Here is a 9,792-nt window from a genome sequence, read left to right as displayed (position 1 = left end):
ACTGCAGACCTTGCACAGCTTTCAGAGCTGAACGCCAGCAGCAACACATTCTCACAGATGGAGTTACACTTCTCCTAACCGATACTGACTGTATATGTCTCACCACCTTGAATTGATTTGGCCTGGGAAGTTTTTTAGAAATATCAAAAACAGTGACAGTTTTTTGGCTGAGACAAAAACAAGAGCTTGAAGCCAGAGGCGAAAAACATGATGTTGGTGTAGCATTAAAGGCGGCATATGCTTCTTTCCATAGATAAAATAAATATTGGTGTTTAAAAGATGTGATATTTCAGCCCAAAATACCTAGTCTTTGTCAAATTCACCTATTTGGGTGTGAGCAATAACTCAGAAGAAGGTGGAACCTTTACAGCTATTCTGACAGAAACAACAAAACAAAGGCATTTAGCCGCCTCCCGTTGTAATGAATGGTGATAGGCACTGCATATGTCACAAAAAAAGCTTCAGCATGGACAGAAAGAATTGCTTGTGGACCCAGAAGAGAAGTTACGTTAGTAAATTGCCACCAAAACTCACCTCAAATCAGCCCCTTCAACTTCTTATTTGACTGCCTGTTGGAATACAACAACTTATGATTTAAATTTCAAAACACACAATAATATACCATATATTAAAAACATAGTAATAACAATATTTTTAAATATTATTTAAATTGAGCAAGGCGGTTCATTCTGCTGTGGCAGCCCATGATAAATAAAGGGGCGAAGCTGACAAGAAAATGAATGAATAAACGAATAAAATTGAACAATGCTGGGTTCACATCAGACGCGAAGCATCACATTACTTGCTCTAAATACTTGAGATGTTCTTTGCAAATTTTCAGCTCAGGTAAATTTTTTTAAACTTCAGATTTACATACGGCGATTTACATTTATATAAATATTTATATTTGTATTTAATCTACTCCTGGGAATAATTAAATTTGCATTTGATGTGAACCCATCATATAAGTTTGATAGCAAATTAACAATCCTTATTTCATAGGGTCTACATTTTTTTATGCAAAATAAATATATTTGAAGGACTCTTAGTTTAAACTTTATCTTTAATAGGAATAGAAATCACACTTAGTCATTTTCTTTTGGGGTTAGTCCCTTTCTTAATCAGGAATCGCCACAGCAGAATGAACCGGCAACTTATCCAGCACAAACATGGGGAGAACACAGAAATGCCATCTGACCCAGCCGGGGCTCAAACCAGTGACTTTTTTGTTGTTGTAAGGCAACAGTGCTACCCACTGCGCCATTGTGTGACCTCTAATTTACACTTAAAAAGTTAATAAATATAAATAGTTAAATAAAAGATATAAATAAAACGCACAATGTGTTATTATTATTTTAAAATCAACAGGGCCCAGAATATGTCAATTCAGGGCCCACATGAAAAACATGTGACCAAAACCTAACTCAGGGATCCATTAGCTAAAAATTAAACTTATTACTAAAGGGAACAACACCCCTGAGAAATATAGTTTTGTCTGGAGATCACCACAGTCTTGAAAAAAAATTGGGGCTACGCTGCACTTGGAGTTCCTTCAGTTTATTTGTGGTGTGTTATAGCGTGACTACAGCAATGATGCTGTGGATGGAGAAATGCAGATTCATAAGTGGTAATGTATAATAACATCCCTTTCCCAGAGGAGTGAAATCTGAATTGTGCATATTTTCCCCACACGTTTGCAGAAAAAGCTTAACCAAAACAAATAACTGTTGTCCTATTTCACTTTTTCTGTGTTGGTGGTTACACCGAGGACTTAATTATTACACTTAAACACAGGTAGAGTTATGATATGTTTTCTATAATTGATTTAGTTTATACCTTATCAGTCATATCAATAATGTTTTTATCCAAGACAAAAAAATGGTCAAAGCCAGAGGGGGAAAACACAACAGTGGTGTAACATTAACATACTACAGCCAACAATCACCAACAAAGCCATTACATAACCAGATAGTGAATCCGTTGTCTATTATTCATGATTATGTTTCTACTAAAGTGGCTGCTGCAAAGAGAAAGCAACACCAACACTCCCCTCATTCCTGCCAGTGGCTCGAGCCCAAAACAACTCTCTTTAGACCAAAAAAGCTTGACTTACAGGGTCATGTCAGCAGCAAGAGAGAGACTGTGTTAACAAGTTTGGAAAGATTATCCCCCTGTGGCCACTCAAGTAGCGCAATGAGTCAAGCGTAACATTAGCACTCATTTTGGAGCTCATTCAACAGGCACACACATAATTAAATGATGCATATGCAGGTCAGCTGTGTGTGTGCTGAGAGATATCAGTTCATTTAAGTCAATGAGTGACAGTTTTCAGGGGGATTTCATTAAATGGAGATGAAAATAGTTGTTATTTTCAACCCACGATGCATCATGATTGAATTTTAAAAGCCTTTTTAATTATTCAGGGTGTGATGTTACATTTACAGCTCCATGCATGATTAACTTTACTCTTATGTCTGTGAGACAGGCCACTTCATATGTTTTATGACCGCATAAACTGGGAATGGCGCACAGATGATGATGAAGCTCCTCTGACTTAATTACATCGATTGACTACTAAAAGAAAACCATATACTGTGACTAAAATCCATTTTGTTAGAAGAAAAATAGCGCTCACTGACAAAAAATAATTACAGAAAAATAAAGGTTTTTAGTACAGTTTATGGTGGCACGATGGCTCAGTGGTTAGCACTCTTGCTTCACATCAAGATGGTTGCTGGTTCGCGTCCCGGCTGGGCCAGTTGGCATTTCTGTGTGGAGTTTGCATGTTCTTCCTGTATTGGCATGGGTTTCCTCCCAAGTGCTCTGGTTACCCACATAGTCATGTGCTATAAGTGAAGTGGATAAACTAAATCGTGTGTGTGTGTGTGTGTGTGTGTGTGTGTGTGTGTGTGTGAATGAGAGAGTTTATGGGTGTTTTCCAGTACTGGGTGGCTGGAAAAGCATCCTCTGCATAAAACATAAGCTGTAATAGTTATCGGTTTATTCCACTGAAAATGAATGAAGTATATTTTGTTATATATTTTAATTTACATTTAACATAAAATTGAGGCTAGAAAATTGAGGCAATTCAAACTATTAACAAAAAGCTTAAATTCCTCCAATCCATGCTACAGTTTTTCTTGGTAGGACGACAAAAGAATGATTAGTAATTATTATATTAGAATTTTGAAAACGAAATATTAAAATAAACTTAACTCTGATAGTCCGCTTTTGTTGTGGTTTATTGTAGCTTAGAGTAAGTGAACTATGGAATATAAACTACCAGAGTAACCTAGTTTGCTTGTTGTGTTGTGAATAATATATAGGCTAAATTATAATTAAACTTGAAAAAAAAAAAAAGAGAGAGACAGACAGAGATGCATTGTGTTGTATTTTGAAGCTATAATTGTAAGTATAAACACAGACAGGTCAGGGTTTCTGTAGGTTTAATTTAAGATTAACTTTTTAATTAACATTTTTAAGACCGTTATGAATAAAATTTAAAACTCATACAGGGCTGAACATTAAGGAATTTTTCAAATAGCCCACATGAAAAAGATTTTTATTTGTCCTATTAAAAAATATTATAGTTTAATACATTTATTAATTCAATAATTGAATAATAAAATATATATATATATTGGATATTCCTTAGCAACATATTTGAAACATTGTGTAAAAACAAACAAGTTACCAACATAAACTTTGTTTAAAATAAAATTAAAAAATGGACAAATGTTTTAAACTGTTTAAAAACTGTAATAAGCTAAATCTATGCGCAACAATCTGTCCAGGTCAGTATCCAGCTGTAAATACATTGAGTACATTAATAAAATATTGTAAGGAAAGAAATTGGTAAACAGAGTTAAAATGAACCTTTTTATACAAAAGTTTAAAGTTTTATTGAGATTGTGATTGTTGGTGATTGTATAGCTGTTGACCAGATTGAGTTTTGAGATTTAAGACATTTTAAAACTTTTTAAGGCCGTGTGGACACCCTGCCGGAATAATCAACCTCTGCATAAACAAATGATGTTTAATAAAGTGTATTGCTATTTTATCGCATTGCTTTATTACTGAGTGATTGATGCAATGCTTAAACGTGCATTAAACACAACACTCATCAGTTTACATGTACAGTCTACATGCCAAACATACAATTGAAGTCAGAATTATTATCCCCCCCTTTGAATTTTTTTCTCTTTTTTTAATATTTTACAAATAATGTTTAACAGAGCAAGGAAATGTTCACAGTATGTCTGATAATATTCTTTCTTCCGGAGAAAGGCTTATTTGTTTTATTTGACCTAGAATAAAAGCAGTTTTAAATGTTTTAAACACGATTTTAAGGACAAAATTATTAGCCTCTTTAAGCAATTTTTTTTCGATAGTCTAGAACAAGCCATCATTATACAATTACTTGCATAATTACCCTAACCTGCCTAGTTAACCTAATTAACCTAGTTAAGCCTCTAAATGTCACTTTAAGCTGCATAGAAGTGTCTTGAAATATATCTAGTCAAATATTATGTACTGTCATCATGGCAAAGATAAAGTTATGTTTAAAAATGTGTTGAAAAAAATCTGCTCTCCATTAAACCGAAAATGGGGAAAAAAGAAATAGGGGGACTAATAACTCAGGGTGGCTAATAAGTCTGACTTCAACTGTGTGTGGCAAATATCACAATAAACATAATCAATTAACAAAAGATAAAATTAAACATACCTTATGTCCCTTCAGGGTGGAGCTGAATAATTCATTTTTAGCCAAGCATAGAAAACAATCTAGTACAGCTGGCTTTGGCTTTTTTCAAAGGGACTTTGAATATCAGTTTGTGTTTTGGCTGCTCAACTTCTGATGACTCATGGCAGGTTTGGCTGATTTAGAACGTGACCTAAAGTACATGAAAATGTTGAGGGCATGGTAATGAATATTCCTATGAGCAACATTACAGTCTGTATTGTGTTCTGTTTGGCCAGTTTTTTCACCAGGGTTTTACACTTGTAGAATTTACATGACAATGATAAAGCAATGGTGTTTGAGGCTCAGTGTTTGGCCATCTCCATATATTGATCTCTTATTATTCGACTATGCCTAGGTATTTGCAAATTTTTTTTACAGTGCACCTTTAATGTTGGGGGTGGGGGGTGGGGGTGCAAAACAACAATAAACTTGTCACTCTGATATATATATATATATATATATATATATATATATATATATATATATATATATATATATATATATATATATATATATATATAAGGTATGTGGATGCAAAAGTTCAGTGTGATCTTCTTGACCAATATTCTTGGCTGGCTCAAATAGATTGTATTGTGAAATATCTGCTAATCAGATTCTGAAATACATGTAAGAACACGTTTAATTTTTTGAAACATCTTAATTGTGATGATTATGGCTGATTTATGAGCAGTAATGGGTGTCACCTTACAATAAAGATTAGATTAGAGCTGCTGGATTTACAACATGTTAATTCCTCGACTTCGCACAAATACATGAAACTACATGGCTGTTTAACTGGAGGAAGATCAGAGAAACTGTTCTAGTTTTCTAAAGAACAAACTGTTTATCTGTTACACACATTGTCAAATGATGAGTGAACTGATTATCATGGCTGTCTCCATAGACATCGGGGTGTATTTTACAAACCATAAATGTTTTGTTTTGCCAGTAAAGTAAGTTGTGATCTTTGACAAGTAATGTGCATGTCTTTCTCTGGCTCAGAGTTATTGTGCATGAACAGACGTAACTTGCTGATTAGGTAAGGCACTTGGCAGTACTGAAACACCATCTAGCTGTTAGTCAATCATAACACACTGGTACAACTAACCAATCACAACACATTTTGTTTCTTGGAAGGCGGGACTTTTGCAATTACAATAATGTAAATTATGTAAACAATAATATGTTTTTCGAAAATCCAACCATTGATTACACCCCCAAACAGAATCAAGACTTTGTAAAAGGGCATAATTGGACAGCTTTACTGTATTGACTGCTATAGTGCAGGGGTTCCCAAACTTTTCAGCCCGCGACCCCCAAAATAACAATGCCAGTGACTCGCGACCCCCAATATCCTCTAAGGTGGTTATAAATACAGAAACCTTGCATGCAATGACGCAGACACACCAATTAAATTTGTGTCAGTGCTTTAAATGTGCCAGAAAGTATAACCTGATGTTATAAACTCAAAATGCATCTGACGCTATTGCTGCCTTTAATATAATGTAATTACCCCAGGGGTCGCAATCCAATAGAACTAGTAACTATAAGCTACTATAGTAACTATATAGTATATAGTAACTATAAACGACTATTTTTTATTTTCAGTATAGTTATGGATAAAATATGTTAATTCTTGTGGTTTAATAAAAATAAATAGATTTTTGGAAATCACCAGGCGACCCCCTTTCATTGCCCCGCGACCCCTCGGGGGGTCCCGACCCCCACTTTGAGAACCACTGCTATAGTGGACTCATAGCCACAAAGTCACTTCAAAATAAGCAATAATATACAAAAGTATTGTTATCAAATATGTTTTTCCTTTGTGGTCGAGTAATTCCTGCATCTGAGGGTTAAACAGGGCAAGCATCTTTTTGTCAGCACAAAGTTTGCAATTAACTGATGTAGTGCTGCTGTTTCCACTGGGCCAGGTGCCATCTGAGCTGAAGATGAAATACACTCTGCTTTTACTCATTTTAACAAGACTTGGACTCAAACACAAAACACAGGCTTCAGCAAATACCATAAAGTATTTTCAATATTTTCCTCTCCTCTCTCTGCAGAATATGATTTTGCCTGTACTGTAGTAAAAAAACAGCAACTCTATATCAGCCTCTGAATTGAACACTGGCACACTCTGACCCTCTCTAACATAGATATAGACCTCATATGCTATTTGACACATCCACATTGAGACTCTGATTCATTTTGCACTCTCTCTAAATAGACTTTTATATGCTCTTTGATGCCCGAATGTAATTCGTGAGAGAGGTTTGGATCCCCTCCTCAAATTGTTGGCCGGGCTCCACAAGCTGTGGAGGACTTTTATGACTCAAAGGCAAGCCGAAGTAAATCAGAAACCTCGACCTGAACAGATGCAAATGGCAGATTTATGGTGACAACATACTGGGGATAAATATAAAAACTAATCAGGATGGGAGGGGGATTGTTATCATTCATATATAGACAAAAGGTTACGTGTGAAAATGTTAAATAGGACTGTAAAGGAATTAAAAACTGATTTATATATGAAAGTGTCAGTTAATGTTCTTTTTTGTTATTTTACAGTACAGACATTTTTGTTTAGCAACTTATATTTAAAAACTAAAAATATTTAGTTTCTATTTTAGCTTAAAGTACTTTACATTTTAGATTTTAAATGCAATTTCCACTACTAATAATTAATAATAATAATATTTATAATCATAGTATTATTAGTGGAAATTACAAACTGTCACATCTCATAAATTACAAGCACAGGAGTATGGGTAAAATACAGGGGTATTCACTAAGAAATGTAAACAAGTGAGTCTTAACTGAGAAATCTTGAAGTCAGAGGTAACATGCAGAGAAGTTTGTTCAGAAACACAGAAGTTTGTTTGTGCAGAAACACATGACACACACAAGCAGGGGAAACAGAAAGACAAACATCAGAACATACAGAGAAATACTGGAACTCAGGATATCGCTGGGAACCAGGAGAAGAATCGCTAGAGAGTAATCGCGTGGGAAAAGATTGGAAGATGCTCTAGATGTGAGTATCCAGACTGCGGTGGCTGAGTGAAGGTGAGAGCTCTTTAGTCTTTAGTCTGTGTGCAAACCAAGCAAGCCAGTGGTGACAGTGACGAGGAACAGACTTTACCAATTGACAAATGTAAAGGAAAAAAACTCAAGAGAAACCAGGCTCAGTTGGGCACGGACATTTCTCTTCTGGCCAAACTTCTTGTGCAGAGCTGCAATCTAAGTGTTGCAGGCTGAAGAACACTGGACATTAATCGGGGAGAACTGCAGGTGTGAGTAGGTCACCGGCGAGTGTTCAGGCTGGCCTACGGGATCAAAGTGAAGACTCGATTGTCACGGGGGTCTTTCAGGAATCATTCTTAATGCTCTCCACCCCTCCATAACCACCACAGCATCTGCTCAGGATACGGCCTGGTCCAGGATTATGGATACCTCTAGAAGTCCTCTTTGGTTGGCATCATCTCTTCATATGTGTTGTCCTTGAGGTCCTCGATGATTGACATGATCACTTCCCAGCTCTTGGATCACATCAATGGCGTTGCATAATCTCTAAAGGCCTTGATATGAGCATCCCCATGTGGATGAATTAGGGAACAAATAAAATAATTTGTGGAGCTGCTGTTCATATTTAAACAAAATATTTAAAAATGAAGTGATGTAAATGAGCTGTTATATAAACACACACACAAATAAACATAAAAAGGATATGAGTGTTTCTAACATTAAAATAGGAGTAGTGTGTCCTAGAGGTGGTTTGTCAAGCCCACTTACCTGTGTGGAGCACACTCATGCATCATGCCATAATGTGATGCATTGTGTTTATGCTTTACTAAAAAGATAGGTCTTTAATCTACTTTTGAACTGAGAGAGTCTGTCTGAGCAATTCTCTGAAAGGCTATTCCACAGTTTAGGAGCCATAAATGAGAACGCTCGACCTCCTTTAGTAGTCTTTTCTATTCTGGGAATTAACAGAAGCCCTGAGTTTTGAGATCTTAAATAAGAATTACAGTGTAAAAAAATTTAATTCTGCAATGAAGAGTATTACAACATTTATAATAATTGTTATTGTCGTCATTATTATTATAAATACATATCCTTAATTCAAATAATAATAATAATAATAATTCTTTTCATATATTAGAAGTAGTGGTATTTTAGATAAATCAATATCCATAAATCAACACAAATTTTAACCTTATTTATGGATTTACTAAAATAAAAGGAATGTCATGCAAATTGTTTTCAAGTTTTATTACGTATGACTGTTGGAATGTGGGAAAATCCATGCCTATACTTACTTTTTTCTTTGGGATGAAACTTACACCAGTTTCCCTCAGTAATGTGCTTCGATATCATTTTCACATTAAAGTCCACACTAAGACATTTAAAAAGAAAATATGACAGAGATGTACTAGCAGCTGTAACTGTAGAAAGCAAAGTGATAATGCCTAGCAGAGGACTTCATGAAGGAATGAGAGAGGAATCACTGGTTTAAAATGTCAAAACTGATGGAAATCTAATGGTCGGGTATTTTAGCAGGAACTGAATTTGCAGAGATGAAAGTGGCTGTGAAAAAAGGGAATGTCTCCTCTGTTCCATTAAGAAAAGCTATGAAAAAAATAGATTTTCATTTTGGGAGCTGTCAAGCAAACAACATGAGTAGTCAAGCATAAAAAATAAAAAAAAAACACCGCTATATGCTCATCTTCAATAAACAAATACTAAAAAGAAACTTTTAAAAAATAAAAAACATGAATAATTTATAAGGTCTCCATTTATTATCCATTAAATACACACATTCCTGGCCTTGTTCAAATATGACAGGAAGTTCAGAATCATCGGATAAAATGGAGCTGAGCTGGCGTTTTTTTCTCCTCATTTGAGAGACACGTGCGGAGTGGCAGCTCTTCCCTGAACACCAGTACTTAAGAACTCTTACATTACACATTAATCTAATCCTAGCCATTTCCCTGGGCTTTTAACATGAGTAAGGAAGCAGGAGGCCAAGAAATAAAAGTGAGAAGTTC

The sequence above is a fragment of the Danio rerio genome, chromosome 21 (genome assembly GCF_049306965.1).
Source record: "Danio rerio strain Tuebingen ecotype United States chromosome 21, GRCz12tu, whole genome shotgun sequence".
Classification (NCBI taxonomy): domain Eukaryota; kingdom Metazoa; phylum Chordata; class Actinopteri; order Cypriniformes; family Danionidae; genus Danio; species Danio rerio.
Note: the sequence above shows the minus strand (reverse complement) of the source record.